The sequence below is a fragment of the Ixodes scapularis genome, unplaced genomic scaffold (assembly GCF_016920785.2).
Source record: "Ixodes scapularis isolate PalLabHiFi unplaced genomic scaffold, ASM1692078v2 PGA_scaffold0__279_contigs__length_252992795, whole genome shotgun sequence".
NCBI classification, from domain to species: Eukaryota; Metazoa; Arthropoda; class Arachnida; order Ixodida; family Ixodidae; genus Ixodes; species Ixodes scapularis.
Genome location: NW_024609835.1, coordinates 91,991,317 through 92,009,031, shown reverse-complemented (window position 1 = coordinate 92,009,031; position 17,715 = coordinate 91,991,317). Strand labels below are relative to the sequence as shown.

Sequence of the window (17,715 nt, the reverse complement as noted above, 5' to 3'; positions counted from 1 at the left end):
TGACATCGATTTTATCTGTGTGAATCATAGAAAGGCGATGGTTGTGTCCGTGCTAGTTACAATAGTCTGCGTGTCTATGCCGATGACTCAGAACGAGTTCAATGCATTTTAAAAGATTTGATTTTGGAGATGCTCTAAGTGTATCAAAGGAACCATTCTCTTACATGACTACACTGCGAAGGGTAAACATGAGCATGATCTTTATGGGTGCCTATAAGATCAACATCAGAGGTGGTGCGAACGAGTGTTTGGTGGATTTATGTGCGCAGAATTCTAACTTGAGCAAGTGGGTGATGCAACTAAATGCGTGGCACGGTACGACGTTTGACTGTGCTTTTCCACATATTTGAACAGAGTGAGTGTGCTGAGGTATGTTGCATACTTTAGCAACCATACTTTAGCAACCAACTTTAGCAACACAGTTTGAAGACGAATGAGAAGACGGTGTGATGTAAGTGGACGGCAGCAAGTGAATGATAGAGTTGCAAATGAATTGCCGAATATCCCATAATTAGATTTGTTTTCTCTTTGACCCTCTTATGTCTTAATATACTTTTGCTTTATGCAGTGTGAGTTGTTTCCCAGGTGAAACATTCGAATTAAAATCAACTACATTTAACTGGGAATCAACTCATCCTTAAAAGAATTTGATAGAGGCCAACTGGGGTCAAAAGAAACCATCTGGTGGGCCAACTAAGACCAGTTGAGGATTTTCTGGTTATAGCCATTTCCAAACGGGCATGACCCACATTTACCAGTTGGGTAACAATTGAGAATCAACGACCATTTAATTGTGTGGAATTCCTCTCATGGTTCAAGTCATCTTACCATACCCATTTGAGTCATGATTAAAAAAAAACTATGAGATAAAACAAATTTCTCGCATGAAATAAGAATATAGATAATTACAAAATATGGATTAAAAAAATTTAGAAAAAAAGTTACGTAAGTAATAAAGCGTTAATATAAGTAAATAAAGTTATATATATATATTTTTAAAGACTTCTTGAGGCGAATGAAAGTCAATAATGAACCACATCACGCCACAAAGAAACGTAAGTTCATTCTTTTTTTTTATTTGTAAAAAATCATTACAAAAACATTGTTGTGTGTATCAGTTGGGAGGCCGGTCGGTGTCAGGTAGGACCGTACATTGCTCGGGTTTGTCGCAGACTCGTGCTGTCGAGGAGAGGGTTATTACCAACGCGAAGACAGGAGGGAACAGGCGCGGACGCAGACGTCCAACATAGTGTGTTGTCACAACTATTCGCACGAATGTGCTACTGATTTTATAGCGCAGCTCCAAGGCGCCTTTTTATGGCTTGAGCGGCGTCGGCGTAGGCGTAGGCGTCGGCGTATCCATGAAGTCACGTGACCCCTTTGACGTCACGTGACCCCAGTGACGTCACGTCACCCCGTGAGCTCACGTGACCCCGGTGAGGTCACGTAACCCCGGTGACGTCCCGTACCCCCCGTGAGGTCACGAGGGGCGCGTGACCTCACTGCTGCGCCGACGGCGATGGCGACGCCGACGCCGCTCGGAGTAGCAGGCAGGATCAAGAGACGAGGCGGAAGGAGGAGGGGTATACGCTCCCCTCAGCACCCTTCCCGCCTCCTCCTCAAGAGCTGCGCTCCAATTCGGCGTTACAGGGAGTTGTAAGCAACTTTTATTTTTTTTTTAATAAATCGTTTTTGATTAGATTAGCAACACCTTCCGTTCCGTGTTGTGTGTTCTTGTAACTGCTCCTAGGACTAGCTGTAGTTGGGATCAACTGGAACTGGGAGCCGACTCGCCCCAATTCAACTGGTCTATTTACCACATTCCCAGCTGCGCGGGGACCAACTGCAACTCAGATTGTGAGTAACAGTTTTCCCGTTACCAGTTAATACCCAGATAAAAGAAATTCGCATAGGTGGGATATTGTGAAGTGGTTCAGACCATCATAGAATACGTACGTCCTTTAAGAAAGCGGTTCATTGATTGAACATGTACTGGCATTCGATACTTAGTAAAACGAAGTAGGATTCGCCACAATCAATCAGCGGATTATGGCCTCCATAGAACAAAACTTTGAAGTGCTATTGTAATTCGACGTAGTTTTCAAGCGAAGCACTTCAGAAAAGCAGCCTCCTTTTTTTCATATTTCACGTCACGGCAAGTGATCAAGTGTCGATTCTCCAAATTCATTATCCACCTTATTCATTATCCACCAATCCACCTTATTTTATAACTCTTTTTATAATCTAATTGATCTATTTCGCCCCTTTTTTTTTTTGTTGCAACCCGAGTCACCAGCTTAGCTTCAGAACTTAAATACGCTAAATTTTTTTTTTATTCTGGGTTTTAATAAAATGCACCTGATGAACGATGAACTGTAACTTGAATGGTGTCAGAAAAAAAATGTTTTCGCACATGATTATAATCAAAATCAATTTATCCGAAGCAAGCTCCCAAGAAAGGCTGATCATATATTACAAAAGTGAAAGCCGTTTACAACTCGCTGTAACGCCGAATTAGAGCGCAGCTATTGAGGAGGAGGAGGGAAGGGTACTGAGGGGAGGGTAGACCCCTCCTCCTCCTTCTCCTCCTCCCCTATTCTTGAATATTCTCCGGGGGTGTCACCTGACCACGGGGGGGGGGGAGGGGGTCACGTGACTTGGGGAGTCACGTGACCTTGGGGGATCACGTGACCTCTGGGAGTCACGTGACCTCTGGGGGCCACGTAACCTTGGGGGGTCACGTGACCTCTGGGGGCCACATGACCTTGAGGGAGGTTCACGTGACCTCTGTGGTCACGTGACCTTTGTGGGTCACGTGAACTTGGGGCTCACGTCGCCGTTGGCGTAACCTCACGGTTACGCCGACGGCGACGCCGCTCAAGCCGGAAATGGGCGCCTAAGAGCTGCGCTCTAAAAAAATGGCCATGGCATTTATTGAAGTTTAATGTCCTGTATAACGCCTGTATAAACGAGTGCATATTGCTAATACGATACTCATTTTCATCGTGATACTTAGTTAGGTTCGCCATTTCGCACTTGTCACTTATATTTCGCCATCAGGCACTTGAAGCTACTACTGGAAAGTCATTGCAGAGCGTTTTCAGAGAAGATCGAACAACCATGTCCGGTGACCATTTTTAATTTTGATTAAAAATATGCCGCGCTGGTTCTATGCCCAGAATAATAAAACCAATCAATGTTTTGAAGAAGAAAAATTGTGTTTGCGAAAACAATATGCAAGCACCCTATCAGTCACGTGCGCGTTTTGCGTATCACGCGATGCTGGCATTTCGGGCGGCTTCCCCAAACAAACTGTCCTGGCTGCAGGTCTAGAAATATTTACTGACAAATTAGGCATAAGAATGACTGACAAAAAGTATTAACCACCGAGTATTAGGGTCGTTATTTTGAGAAACCTAATCGCAAACACGGCATATTGCGAGCAAACCTTCAGGATTAAATATTTTTTCTCCGTATCTATAAAAGCTAAGCTCTTCAAAATATGCAAGTGTGTTGCCCTGTATATTGTTCATTTTTGCATAAAATATTGTTCTCCCGGTTAGCGGGCAAATTTTACCAGAATTACTTACACATGAGAATTTAACTAAATGTGCATTATTTTGAAAATTATTTTAAAATTGGCACGCCTCAATCATTTTTTTAGATTCTGCGAAATTAGCGTTTGTAATATGCACTAATTGAATCTGCAAGAACGTATTGCAATACTTGTGTGGCTTTGAAGTTATAAAGCGAGAAATATGGCCAAATTGGCCCTAACGCGGTTGCTATAATGGAGAAAGGGTAAAAGCACAAGCGAGCTGGTGAAGAACTTCCACCGTAAACCGGAAACACCGGAGAAACCGGAGAATTATTGAAACTTGTTGTTGTTTTGTGCGTTTTTTTTTTAATTTTCTCTTCTCTCCGGTTTACGATGGAAGGGCTACAATGGGGCAAGTTCCTACCCATTCTTCACAATTTCATTATTGTTAAAAAGCGTAAAAGTGCTACGGGGTAGTAAGGAAAAGACTAATTGACAGCGCTAGGGTGTACAGTAGTTTTTAAGAAAAATTCCTAATACGTACAACCGACTTAAAAATGCCCATGGGCCGGAGCAATCGAAAGGCGCCACTTTATAACATGCTTCGCGGTGCCTGTTTCAACAGCCGGCGTGCAGCGTCTCCATCTACGCGACGTAAAGGAGCGACTTTGCAAACCGATCAGCCTACAACCTTGGCCGTAATATAACATAGGAGGCAGGACGCGGCAGAACCTGAACCTGCGCCACCTGTGGGTGCCAATAAATCCGCCGCCGTGGAGGGCCGCACAACGCCAAAACAAATAAATAAAGATGCTGAAAAAAATTTAAAAAAAAAGAGAACTGCGATTGAATGAGGTTGCCTGTAACATACCTTGTATGACAACGGCATGAATAATCGTGAAATCCAATTTGGGTATGCTCATGTGACGTACGTCAGTAATGGTGCAGCAAGGCACTTTAAGAACGAGTACCAACTATACAAGCTGCAGAGCAACAAGTACACGTTAGCGAAGTGTATTTTTTCCGCGACTGGACATGGCAAGACTGCCTGCCATTGAATCGTGAGTCCTGCAAAGCACAAGGCAACGTTGCACAACCTCCAACTGCCAAACATGAAACTAATCCACCTCCCGAAAGCTGACGTCAAGGCGCTCAGAGACATGAAAGCAAAGGAGTGGGACTCTGTTTCTGTTGTGCGTGGAATTCAGTCCTGTCACTTATAACAGTGTGCGGGGTCCGTCACTTCGCAATCACAGCTGTTTGTAGCAAGAACGGTAGACACCGAAAATATATATCTTTGAAAATAAAGTCTCCTATTGCTGCGAAAACCAGCAATAGGAGACTGAAAAGAAATGAACAGTAATCGCTGCTCGCAAAACAGGAAAAAAAAAAAGTTCTCCTCGCAGTGCCATGAGAGCGCCGTGAGCGAGTGAGGTCAGTGTCCGGCAGAAAGAATGCACGCGACAAGCGCCGAGCGTGGGCACAAGATCTTGATTCAATAAACTCATTTCAATTGTACCACTTTAAACATGTGTTCTTTCTTATCGCAATTTAAACCTGGTCGTCAGCAGCCCAGCCTCCCTACGAAGGGTATAGGCGCCAAAATTCACTGATCCGAGAAATCTGTATTTAAATTGTTGACTTGTGCTTCACACTCACCATTAATCTTTCGTATAAATTAAATGTTTCATGAACTCTTGTCACAGTGCTTTCTGTTCTCGGACTTCCTGCATTTTTCGCCTAATTTCTTGCCCTTGTTTGACATTGCCAACCTTTCACCCCCCCCCCCCTCCTTCCCCAACATCCCAACATCTTATCTTTCTCAACTCCCGATTCATTTATTTATTTATTCGAAAATCCTATCAGTCTCTATTGAGACATGATAGTTGGGGTATACGAATGTACAAAGAGAACAACAACAACAAGGGCAGCACACGCTTGAAAAGGTACAATAAAATATGTCCCCAAATAATCACAAAAAATGCTTTGACAATGAAAGATAAAAATTAGATCCGTCAAGGGGGTATAATGCGTTGGCGGAAAACAATACAAATAAAGCAACATTTTATTACACATTTTGCAAGATGCTAAATAAGAAAAAAAACTTCAAGTGATTGGCATACCCCAGCTTGCTCCGAAAGAAGATTCCAGTCACTTATGGTTTGTGGAAAGAATGAGTACCTAAAACAATCCTTGAAGAACCGGGGCTGATGAAGTGCGCGACTGTGTTTGTTTCAAGCTATTCTCGACTCCTCACGAACTAAGTAAGCTGTTTTATCTATCTCCAATGAAACATTATTAATCACATATAACAATTTCAGTCTTTTTTCTTTACGCCTCATCTTAAGAAATGGAATGTTGGCTTTTGAATACAATGCTAAGGGTGAATCCAGTCAACGATTCTTCTACGGCAATGCTGTATATTTAGTGCTATTTAAAAGAAAAAAAAGGAAAAAAATATTGCAAAGCAGTTTTGAAGAGCTTGATAGGACAGATTGTGAGCCTCGATCTCCGAAAAGTAGAAGAAAAATTAAGAGGACCTTCTTATTAAACTCATTTTTAATTACTGCAAATCGGTAACCTGTCTACATTTTAGTGCATTTTTTAAATAGGTTATCGTTTCCAAATTTCATAGACAATTAATGCAAACATTATACAAGCGCGTTCAAATCATGATAAAAAGTCTCATGTTCCAGTTTTTAAAGATCCGGACCCATAAAGTTCTGAATTGCTTCGTAATCGATAATACATGTTTACCTCCTTTTATTTTATGTACAGTTGCTGCACAAAAAATATTAAACCTGAGGCGACAATAGTTTTTCTAAAATAATATCCAGAACGACGGTTTCACGCAAGTCGCAAAAAACGTGCGCACTGCGCAAGATCAGACAGCGACTGTGATTTTTGTTCCTCAAGAGAAATTTTATTTCCTGCCACAAAATTTCGAATATGTTTCTGCGATTGCTCAACAAGTGAAATATATCTTTTGGTAAAACAAGAAAAGAAAAAAAAAAGCCGACTGGACATGGTCGTTCAATCCTATCTGAAAATGCCCAATACAAACAATTTCCATCAATCGGAATTATTTTTTTCCTACGTATCTTTATTTCGCACGTATTGTGCAGCCCTCCATTGCGGCGGATCTATTCGCACTCAGAGGCGGCGCAGGTTCAGGTTCTGCCACGCCCCACCTTCTATATCATATTACCGCTAAGTATTTAGGCTGATCTGTTGGCAAAGTCTCTCTCGTTGCTCCCTTTACGTCGCTTAGACGGAGAGGCTACACGCCGGCTGTTGAAACATGCACCGCGAAGCATGTCAGAGGATGGCGCCTCTTGATCGCTCCGGCCTATGGGCATTTTTGGTTCGCTTCTTCGAAAATGTTTCTCTTCAAAACTACCGTCCACCTCTGTGCTGTGACAATGCCTTTTCCTGGCTAACCCGTAGCATTTTTACGCTTTTTATAAACATTTAAAGCGGGAAGAACGGGTATGTGCACGCCCCATTTATTGCAACCACGTTATCGTCAAATTGGACATTTTTCTCGCTCGCTACCTTCAAAGCCACACAGCTATTGCATTATGTTTCTGCAGAATCCGTTAGTACATATTATACAAGTTAATGTCGGAGAGTTTAGATAATATTAAAGATGGCCTTTTTTTTAATGATTTTAAAAATAATGCATATTTAGTTTAATACCCCAGTGTAAGCAATCCTAGCAAATTTTTCCCGCTAACCAGGACAACAATAGGGAGTTTTAGAATAACGTACGCAATTTTAGCGCAGGCTAGCACTAAGTTTAGCGCTTGCGTTAGCGCACGCTACGCAAAGAGTTTTAGAATGTCGTTTCTCCGCCGTGACGCCAAAAGCCCAAGCATCTCACGCTTGCAATGCCGCCAAGATATTGTCACAATTTTTATTTAACACACGAAATTTTGTAACTTGAAAAAAAAAAAAAAAGTTCTTTGGTCTCGAATAACCATTTAGATTTCTTCAAACGTGAGAATGGGTCGTGAGCGGTCGACCGGTCATGTCTGCTTGTTTCGCCTCGGCAAGAGAAGTCTCGTGTACTGACCTTTGCCGATAAATGTTCGGGCGTCGCAAGCATCATCTTGCCCGTGATCGTTTGTCAAACCGAGTACAATGTCGTCCCGTATTGAAAATCGCAGGGGCGAGGATGCCGCCGGCGTCACGCTCGCGACGCCGCCGAATTGGCCGCAGCAATAGCCCTGGGAGCCGCCATTTTTTTAACTGTGCTGAGCTTGGCTTTAGCCAACCTCTCGTCACGAATCCTCCTTCGGGGGGCGCAAATACTCTTTGCGTAAGCACGCAATTTCCGAGAAATAGCGAACGCTAAAACAGCGCTTGCAAAGCGCAAAACGCGGTTACCGTTGGCATAAGTGCAGTGGCCACGACGCTATTTTTTGCGTACGCAAAGCTTTAGCGTGCGCTAACCTAAAACTCCCTAATATTTCATACAAAGATCAACTATATACAGGGCAACACGCTGGGAACGTCTGAAGACCTTAACTTTTATATATACGGAAAATAATATTATTTAATCCAGCGCGTTATTGCGCAGTGTGCCGTATTTGCGATTTTGTTTCTCAAAATAAGGACCATGATAGTCGGTAATTAACGCTTCTTCTAAATTCTTCCTATGCCTAATTTATCAGTAAACTATTCTGGGCCCGTATCCAGAAGATGTTTTTGGGGGAAACTGACCGAAATACCAACATCGCGCGATATGCAAAAAGTGCACGTGACTGATAGAGAGCTTACAATTTTTCTAAGCAAAGACATTTTTTTTAAAACAAGGATTGGTTTTATTTTTTTAAGCATGAAGCCACCAACATAATTTTTTTCATCAAAATTAAAAATGGTGACCGGTCATGCTTGCTCGATCTTGTCTGAAAACGGCCTGCGGGTCCGGTTTTTATTAAGGAATCATAAAAACGTTTGCATAAACGCTTCGGAATTTTAGAGATAAAAATATTACTTAAAAAACAAACTAATTTGAAAGTTTTAACGAATGCCACCGTCAGTCGGACAAGTCGTTGTATTGACAAAAATAGCTACTAAACGTCACCGCTGAAAAACTTGTTTAAAATAATTATTATGGTTTTCACTGGAAAATAAATTAAAATGATTCCTAACAATGCGTGGTAGGTTAAGCAATAAATTTTGGCAGGTGGTCGAAATTTAGCTCAAATCGCATGATTGGACGGCCACTCTTTACAATACATTTATGTTAGTGGTTAGAGGAGCCATTGCACGAAAAACTAAAGTGTTGGGATGTTCTTCATGATATTTCGGCAGGGCCCGTTTGATAAACCCCGTGACGTTTACAAGTTATGTGAGGTAATACTTGCAGAAGCAATTTTGTTTGAATAACTTCACTTTGTAGCATGGTGGTCAAGCGAATTTGATAGCCACGAAAATGCAATCTTTTGTCGACCCCCATGTTTCACCAATTAACGATATTGTTACGGTTAGTACGCAATCACATAATTGGGTTATACAAAGAACGACGAAGTAGCTGCGGGGACAAGGAAGAGGAAGTTGGTCGTAAATAAAAGACCGAAATGACAAGACGTGGTTGCCGTGTCCTCCAAGTCCTTTCACACCCTATTAATTGGTGGAGATGAAGCGACCCCCACCTCAAGGCTGAGAATCCGACACGGAGCTCCGATCAGGTAATCACCGGGGTCTACAGCCACTCTCGGGCTCAAACAGGGGGGCTATGTTGCATGTTTTGGACTCCCAGGAGACTAGGGAGAAGGAAGTGACGTAGGTGTGAATGAACGTATCTTAGCAGCACCCGCAGCGCCACGCAACGCGTCATAAGCGACTACACCAATCAACATCCAAAAAGCGTTGTTGACGTCACTTCCTTTTTCCTAGACTCATGGGAGTCCAAAACGTGAAACATAGCCCCCCAGCGTATCATCCCACACCATGCCGAATCCACCCGTCACAACGTCATCGACCGTCACATGCCGTCAACGTAATCCTCCATTGTTTGCTGGCACAGCGACCCAAGATGTCGTCGAATGGCTCCGCGACTATGACCGGGCGAGCGCGCACAATCGCTGCGATGATACGCTTAAACTTGCTAACGTTAATTTCTACCTCAAAGACTCGGCGATGATCTGGTACTATAACAACGAAGACGCTTTCACCTCCTGGGGTCAATTCAAGGAGAAGCTTCTGGAAGTTTTTGGACTTTCTACGCACCGCAGACATGTGGCCGAAGGGCGTCTCGCTTACCGTGCCCAAAGTCCCGACGAGGACTGCACCGTTTATTTTGAGGACGTACTTGCTCTCTGTAAACTCGCCAATCCCACCATGCGAGAGGCAGACAAGGCTGGCCATATACTCGAAGGAATATCAGAAGACGGGTTCCAATACCTCATGGCTCCTGACTCCCGCACCGTCGAGATCATCATAGAAGCATGCCGTCGCCTCAACAAGAACAAAACATCCAGGATTCTAGCAACCCCTCAATGAGGTTACCCTCGCTACCCTCGCGACTGCCAATCCCCGTCACTGAAACTATACGCACAGTCATCCGTGACGTCATGAAGGAAGAGCTTCGGATTATGTTTCCCGACAGATCCACATTACTCGAGGAAACAACTGCAGCGACGCGTATGTCTTTAAGGAACGCCCTTCGAAAAGAGGTTCATTGCGTGACTCCGTCTCTTCTTTATCATCCATGGTTGATAAAAAAAAAACTGCAGGGGCATTATCAAGGGCTACTATTAGATTTATTGCAACGATACTCTTCAGGCTTTGACATTGAAGGTGGCCCATTGGGTTTAACAACCTCTGTAAAGCATCGAATTGATACCGGCGATGCTTCACCAGTTCGACACACACCTTACCGCGCCTCTCCTTCAAATCGAGCCTTAATTGATCAGCATGTTAAAGACATGCTCCAATAGAACATAGTTGTACCATCATCAAGTCCCTGGTCCTCCCTCACCTGTAGTTCTGATCATGAAAAAAGATGGGTCGTGGAGGTTTTGCGTAGATTACAGACGCCTCAATAATGTGATAAAAAAAGACGTGTATCCTCTACCACGAATCGACGACGTTTTATACAGCTTACAAGGATCCGAATATTTTTCTTCTTTAGACCTTCGATCCGGATATTGGCAGACAATACATGACCAAGATTAAGAAAAAACAGATTTCATAACTACCAACGGGCTCTATGAATTCAAAGTCCTTTCGTTTGGTTTATGCAATGCTTCTGTCACGTTCGAGAGGATGATGGATGTTTTATTGAGGGGTTTAAAATGGCAAACATGCCTGTGCTATTTGGATGATGTTGTCATCTTCTCCGCGACATTTAAAGAGCACTCCTTACGATCGCAATTTATCCTGGAATGCATTAAGACACCGTCAGCGCAGGCGGCATTCGTCCTGAGCCCGACAAGATAATAGCTGTCTCGGAATTTCCCCGGCCATTCAACGTTAAACAATTGAAAAGATTTTGCGCCTCTGCTCATACTTCCGTGGCCTTATCCAAGACTTCTCTGGCCGTGCAGCACCTCTAAATTGCCTTCTCTCAATGGATACAGCATTCGAATGGACGGAAGATCAAGAGACCTCTTTCAAATCCTTAAAGCTGTCTCTGACCAATGATCAAATACTATACCATTTTAACCCCCGCTCTCCCACAGAAATACATTCAGACACAAGCGGATATGAAATTGGTGCTGTCCGCGTCCAGAAGAAACATGTCAAGAAACAGGTCATCGTGTATGCTAGCCGCACGCTTACTAGAGCGGAGGTAAACTACTCTACAACAGAGAAAGAGTGTTTGGCTATAATATGGGCCATTACCAAGTTTCGACCGTAACTATTTGGGCGATGCTTTCAAATAGTGACTGACCACCACGCTCTCTGCTGGTTGACAGACATAAAAGACCCATCAGGACGTCTCGCTAGATGGTCACTTCGTCTACAGGAGTATGATGTCGAAATAGTTCATAAGGCAGGCTATGCTCACCAAGATGCCGAAGCTTTCTCCCGCTGCCCTCTAAAACCCACCACCACCGATGATACGGATGCCACCGAGATCCTTGTTCAAGCCTTGTCCCTCCAAATGGACATCGCAACGGAATAACGTAACGATCCGAAACTGCGGAGTATCATCCGACTTTTACAGCATCCTTTGCCACAGAGCAGAGCAGCGAAAATGAAACCTATGTATGCAATTGTTGAGAGAGTTCCATATTGTCGCAATTATGAACCCGCAGGACAACTCCTGCTTCTCATGATCCGCGACATTTACGCTCTGATGTACTTCGTTCCCTTCATGATGATCCAACTGCCGAGCATTTGGATGTGTTTCGAACATACAACCGCGCCCGCTCTCGTTTTTTCTGGTTTGACTTATACAAGAGTGTCCACAGATACGTCACGTCATGTGAACTTTGGCAGCGCCGAAAAACACCTACCCTTGCTCCTGCGGGCTATCTGCAACCCATTCAGTCCCCTAGCCGCCCATTTGATATTGCTGAAATTGATCTCCTTGGCCCTTTTCCTGGGTCGACAGATAAAACACGATGGATAATCGTCGCCGTCGATCATTTGTCGCGATACGTAGAACCCCAGGCTCCCACGGCACCAAATGCAGAAGAGGTGGCCTCGTTTTTTCTCCACAATATTGTTCTGCGACACGGGTCCGCCAGAAAACTCGTGAGCGACCGAGGGCGCGTCTTTGTATCTACAGTCATTACGCACCTCGTTGCACAATCCATCGCACCACAACTGCCTACCACCCTCAAGCAAATGGGATGACTGAACGCTTTAATCGAACCCTCGCCTCGATGGTAGCAATGTACATTTCCAATAATCAAGACAACTGGGATAAACTTGTCCTGTTTGTTACTTATGCTTACAACACGACCATCCATGAAACTGCGCACTATTCTCCATTTTACTTAGTCTACGGTCGGGATGTAGTTACACCCCTAGACACGATTTTTCCAAGCGTTTCCGAACCACCATCTCACTACGTACAAGACGTTCTTCACCGGGTGGAAGAGTCCCGCCAAGTCGCGCAACACCTCACACTGGCTTCTCAACGGACACAGGTTATCCGTTATAACGACAAACACAGACAAGTTAACTACTCTGTCGGCAATCTTGTTTCAGTCTGGTCACCCGTTCGTGTTGTTGGACGTTCTGAAAAACTTCTCTCCGGTATTTTGGACCATACCGGATCACGCCGCAGACATCTGATGTCAACTACGATAAAGAACGTGTGACGCCTATTCCAGACGGTCGTTCACAGAACAAAGATATTGTCCATGTGTCTCGAATAAAACCATACACCGTGCGCTCCGATCACGACAACTATCTTCAACCCGTACCTTCTCCTTCTCCAGAGGAGAGGGGTAGTGTTACGGTTATACCGCAATCACATAATTTGGTTATACAAAGAACGACGAAGTAGCGGCGGGGATGAGGAAGAGGAAGTTGGTCGTAAATAAAAGACCGCACTGACAAGACCTGGTTGCCGTGTCTTCACTGTCCTTTCACACTCTATTAATATTCATAACAGCTCCCTTATCACCAGATGAATGTTTTCTTAATTTGCATAAATATATTCAATCCCGTGTAATAATAATATTGCAGTGGATTGGATTGGATAATGCTGGCTAAGGCCTTTCAAACGGGCGAGGCTATAGACGCTTTACACACGCGCCAAATTACAGCCGCCATTGCTGACCTTCTCTTGTCTTACCGAGATGCCGAGCAACTGAAATGGTAGTTGACGATCCTCTACAAAGTCCGATGCTTTAGAAAAGGACACAGTTGCATTTAATATGGCAATAACCTGTCCTGCTATGGTAATGATGAAGTGAAAGAGACGGAATAAGAGGACGCAAAAATTGAAGGTCAGTTATGGCGGCGTCCATGCACAGCTGCTGCAAAGCGTCTATACTACTGGATCTAGCCAGTACAAAAATTAAAAGCGTAAGCACGATTGCCGTGGCATCCCTTTGTTCTCAAAGTCCCCCCCCCCCCCCCCCCCAAGCCTTCTAGTCTGCTTTTTGTGACATCTACTCTCTTGCGAGCAGAGGCAGTCTCACAACGTCCATCTGTCGTCAGCACAACTGGCGCATTGTCGTTGCACGTTGTCTGATATTGTCTCTCCAAATTCAATCGTCCGAGCCCCAATGCATTGGCATAGCCACTCACATCTGGTGGAACGAGTGTCCTCAGCTCATAGCACTACATCGAGACGTGGAAGGCTGTTTCCTCATGCTGGCCGCGTACGGCGACTCGTAATATCCAGCCTCGTCGAGTACTTCATCCTGAAATGGCGTGTCCATAGTGCTCCACTGCGCGCCTTCTGGGCCACTTGTGGTGCCGTTGCTGGACCCGCTGGTTGTAAGTTGCAGACTGAACCGAAGCGTAAAGAGCACCGCTGAAAAATTATATCATTTAATATACCATTAAAAGTATGCAACCTATAACACGACTATAATGCGTATACTCATAATGTACAGCGAGCGTACTTTTTATAGCATAAGATTCCACATGAATGTGTAATCTACGCGTGAATTCGCGCTGCTGCGGTGGCGCTATTGTCGGCACGGCCCATGCGTAGACGCTTCGCCTAAAGAGAATCTGGTGTCTGAGAACGCGCAGCGCCCACACCTGGTGAGGGCTAGTGTGGGCAAACGCGGGCTTGTTTGTACACAGCGTGTTTGTCCATACTTTGATTGTCACTAATAGTTTTAATGTGAAGAGTCGAGCTGGGGTTGCACGTATACAACATATCAAAGATTACAGGAGTCCTCCTGTAATTTTGATATGTTGTCTACGTCTACTTAAGACTGCTTACATGTAGGAATGCGAAAGGCATTCCTAAGCTCAGCGCCATGTCTTCCTTTCGCAGTGGGGGAGCCTGATGTAACTGGCGGTGATATCAGACCCCCAAATGCGCAGGAGCGGCGCACTCGCCTGCTCCACGACTTACGTGACGATGCACCTGCGCTACTGTGCTTTCCTTTGTATTCTATTTCGGAGGCGAGTCTGCTTTGACCTCGAACGGCCTCTCCGGCTTCCGTGACGAAGCATCTGATATGACGCGTCGAAGCCAATGGGCTTTAGAGACCGTTTCCCACAGCGAATAGGAAAAGGGAAATGTAGGTGCCGTTTTTTGCTGCTACAGACACCGCCGGCTTTGCTCCATGCTTTCGCACTAAGAGAGCTCACAAGCGGAAAGTAATAAAAGAGAACACAGAGGACCACGCGCCGACGCCCAACTGATGTATCGTGAAAGAAAGAGGAAGACGAGGCATCAAAAGTAAAACAAAACAAAACATCGGTGCATGTATGTTTATACAGCCGGAAGATAGTCTGCCTCAGTGGGCATGTGGTGTCTCAGCTCAGCTTTAGATGGGCAATTTAGCTAGTGCGGCAGAACGGTTAGCCCGGCGTCCTTAATGTGCCTGACGCAGTAGTGATACACGAGCGTACGCCGGTACGATGCTCATGCAGATCTAAACGAAGAGGAGCGGGGTACCAAACGCAGGTTTCCTGGGTTCTACAGCGCTTGCTTTCCCTCTAAGTGCTGTTCTCCACGCTCCACAACAGGTGTGCCCTAGCCAACTTGGCCACCGAACCCCCCCCCCCCCCCATCCCTTCCCCTTACACACACACACACTAATGATATCAGCTGGATGGCGTGTGTTCATCATGTACGTCTGTGTGTTCCATTTATGATGCCTCGTCTTCCTTTTTCTTTCGAAATACATCCGTTGAAAGTCAGCCCTCGGTCCTACATGTTCTCTTCCGCTTCTTGTGTGCCCTGCTGGAATATGTTGTCTATAGCAGCTTAAAGAAACTCAGGGCGTTTCGAGTCAAGAGCATTTCATTATTGCGTCCTCATCAAACGATGAAAACGACAAAAAACGAATTGTGCAGCAAAAGAGCGATCGTAACAAGCGATGTGCTGTGTTTCTTAAGTTATCGCAGCTGACAACTTAAGAGAGGCAGGGTTAATGAGTTCCAATCATATTTTGAATGTGCCGCACCAAGTCAGACTACAATATCAGCCCATAACAACGACCAAGAACGCATTCAGAAGCAAGCAGCGCGAGCGCATACATTTTTTCAAAAGTAACTATAAAGCGTGTTACTTTTTGTGAAGTCCCCTTATAGTGGGTGTGTCTGACGTTCTATTATGTATCCGTCCTACGGGTGGCGCACTAAATCTTTAGAAAGAAAAGAGAGACTGCACATTTCGACGCATGTTGCAATTGCTTCGCCTAGAGGCAAAAATCCTGACCACAGTATTTGACTTGATCAATCGCGAAGTTCCTGTTTAGTTTTGATGAATCGTCAAACCTTTATTTGACTATCAAGATAAGCACTTGTGCTCGCTGTTGCTCGCAGAAAACAAAAAAACGATTCGACGTTCGGATCATGACAAGGGTATCTCTTATCTGCCACGCTCTTCATTCTCGGAAGCCTATCTTTTTAGGCGAAGCAAAAGAGTTTCCATAACACATTTCCCGACAGTGACATAAGGAGGGAGGGGCGCTCTTCTCTTAACTCGCGTTCTCCAGAAAAATGTGCGAAAGTTGGATCGTTCTAAGAACCAAACGTACGACTGTCTTGCACGTCACTCGGTCGTAAAAAAATTGCGACAGTATGCTAGAGAAGCGCCATAAAATAGACCTGCTGCCTCTGTATTCTAGCGTGATAAAGACTGCGACGCAAAATCGGCAATCAAAGCGTTTCCCAGAACGGTGCCCTCCAAATGTATAATTCCTCTATGAATTGAAATGACAGACAATCGGCACGTAATCCAATATAGGCGCTGAAATAAGAACGTCCCTGGGACTCTCTTGCATCCAGTTCTTGATCTTATGGCGGCAGACAGAAGCATTTAAAATATAAAGTTGGTGCTTTTTTACGGCATGATGCAATCCTACCTGGTTTTTGTTGTATCGCATGCGTTATTCTCGTTCACCGGTTCTGTAAGAAAGGTGTATGCTTAATGTTATTCTAGTACGCTAGAGTCGTGGTCAGGGTAAGCGTTAACGACAGGGGAGCGAGCTAAACATACCGGTGGCGCTGCTCCGACGCTATATGTTACACTATCAACCATACATAGCATTCGAAAACAATTGTAGTGCCTACCGCCATCTGACTCAGCCCATCCCTTTTGCGCGCTTGAGAAGCACTTCGATGTGACCCCGTGTTATCTAGCCGCCTTGACCCCGCTCTTGTCTGGCTTCGATAAAGTTATTTCAGTAGCCAAAGGTGATAACAACTAGATTCGCGCTGAGTAGCAGCACATGAGCATGCAACGGCGCTCAATTGTCAAGCGCAACCAATCTCAGTTAGATAGCATGCCGGAGCAACGTCGTTCGCACTCTGTCTCTCGTTCGTTGATGAAAACTCCTTTTGCATCGGGGCAGCGCCCTCAGCATATTACGGTCTCCACTCAGTCGTTTCAGTCTTTCAGCCTACCTTTCCCGCGACCATACTTTCAAACTGATCCAAACACCCACAACATTCCGTCAAATAAGGCTCTCGCATAGCATGACGTTTGGCGAGGGTGGTGATAGATAGTCCTGGTATACATCTCAAAGCTCTATATAATGCGTGAAAAAAGGAAAGACGTTGACAAATTTTTATAAGGCGAAATTAGAGCACAGCTCATGAGGAGGAAGATGGCAGGATACGGAGGGGAGGGTATGGCCCTCCTCCTCCTCCGTACCACCTCCTCCTCCCCTCCTCTTCCCCTTCTTTTTTCCTCCTAATTTCCTCCTCCTCTCCCCTCCTGCACGTTTTGTACTCCCTCCTCTTCCTCCCCTTCCTTCTCCTTTCTTCTCTCCTCCTCCTCATTTCATTCACCTCCTCCGTACCCACCCCTCCTCCTGCGTACCCTCTCGTCCTCCTATACCAAACCCTCCCCTCCTCCTCCATAGCAGCCCCTTCTTCCACGATTTGCCCGCTAAGTTTAGCTGAAAAATTGACGCCCCGTGACCTCAACACCAATTCAGTTTCCCCGCTAAATTTAGCGAGCAACTGAATTGGTGTTGATGTCACGTGACGTCAATTTTCGCGCTGAATCTAGCAAGGTTACGCCGACGCCGATGACGACGCCACGAAACACGGAAAGGGGCGCCTAAGAG

At 44.9% G+C, this 17,715-nt stretch overlaps 1 long non-coding RNA gene across 1 annotated transcript; it reads right to left on the bottom strand.

Annotated features, from left to right (window-relative positions):
- Positions 1 to 1,108: 1,108 nt before the first annotated feature.
- LOC120843706 lies at positions 1,109 to 16,596 on the bottom strand. Its single transcript, XR_005716247.1, has 3 exons — positions 16,507 to 16,596; positions 13,760 to 13,988; positions 1,109 to 1,179 (listed from the first exon to the last, which is right to left on the bottom strand). It is a non-coding gene; the product is annotated as an uncharacterized LOC120843706 (long non-coding RNA).
- Positions 16,597 to 17,715: the final 1,119 nt, after the last annotated feature.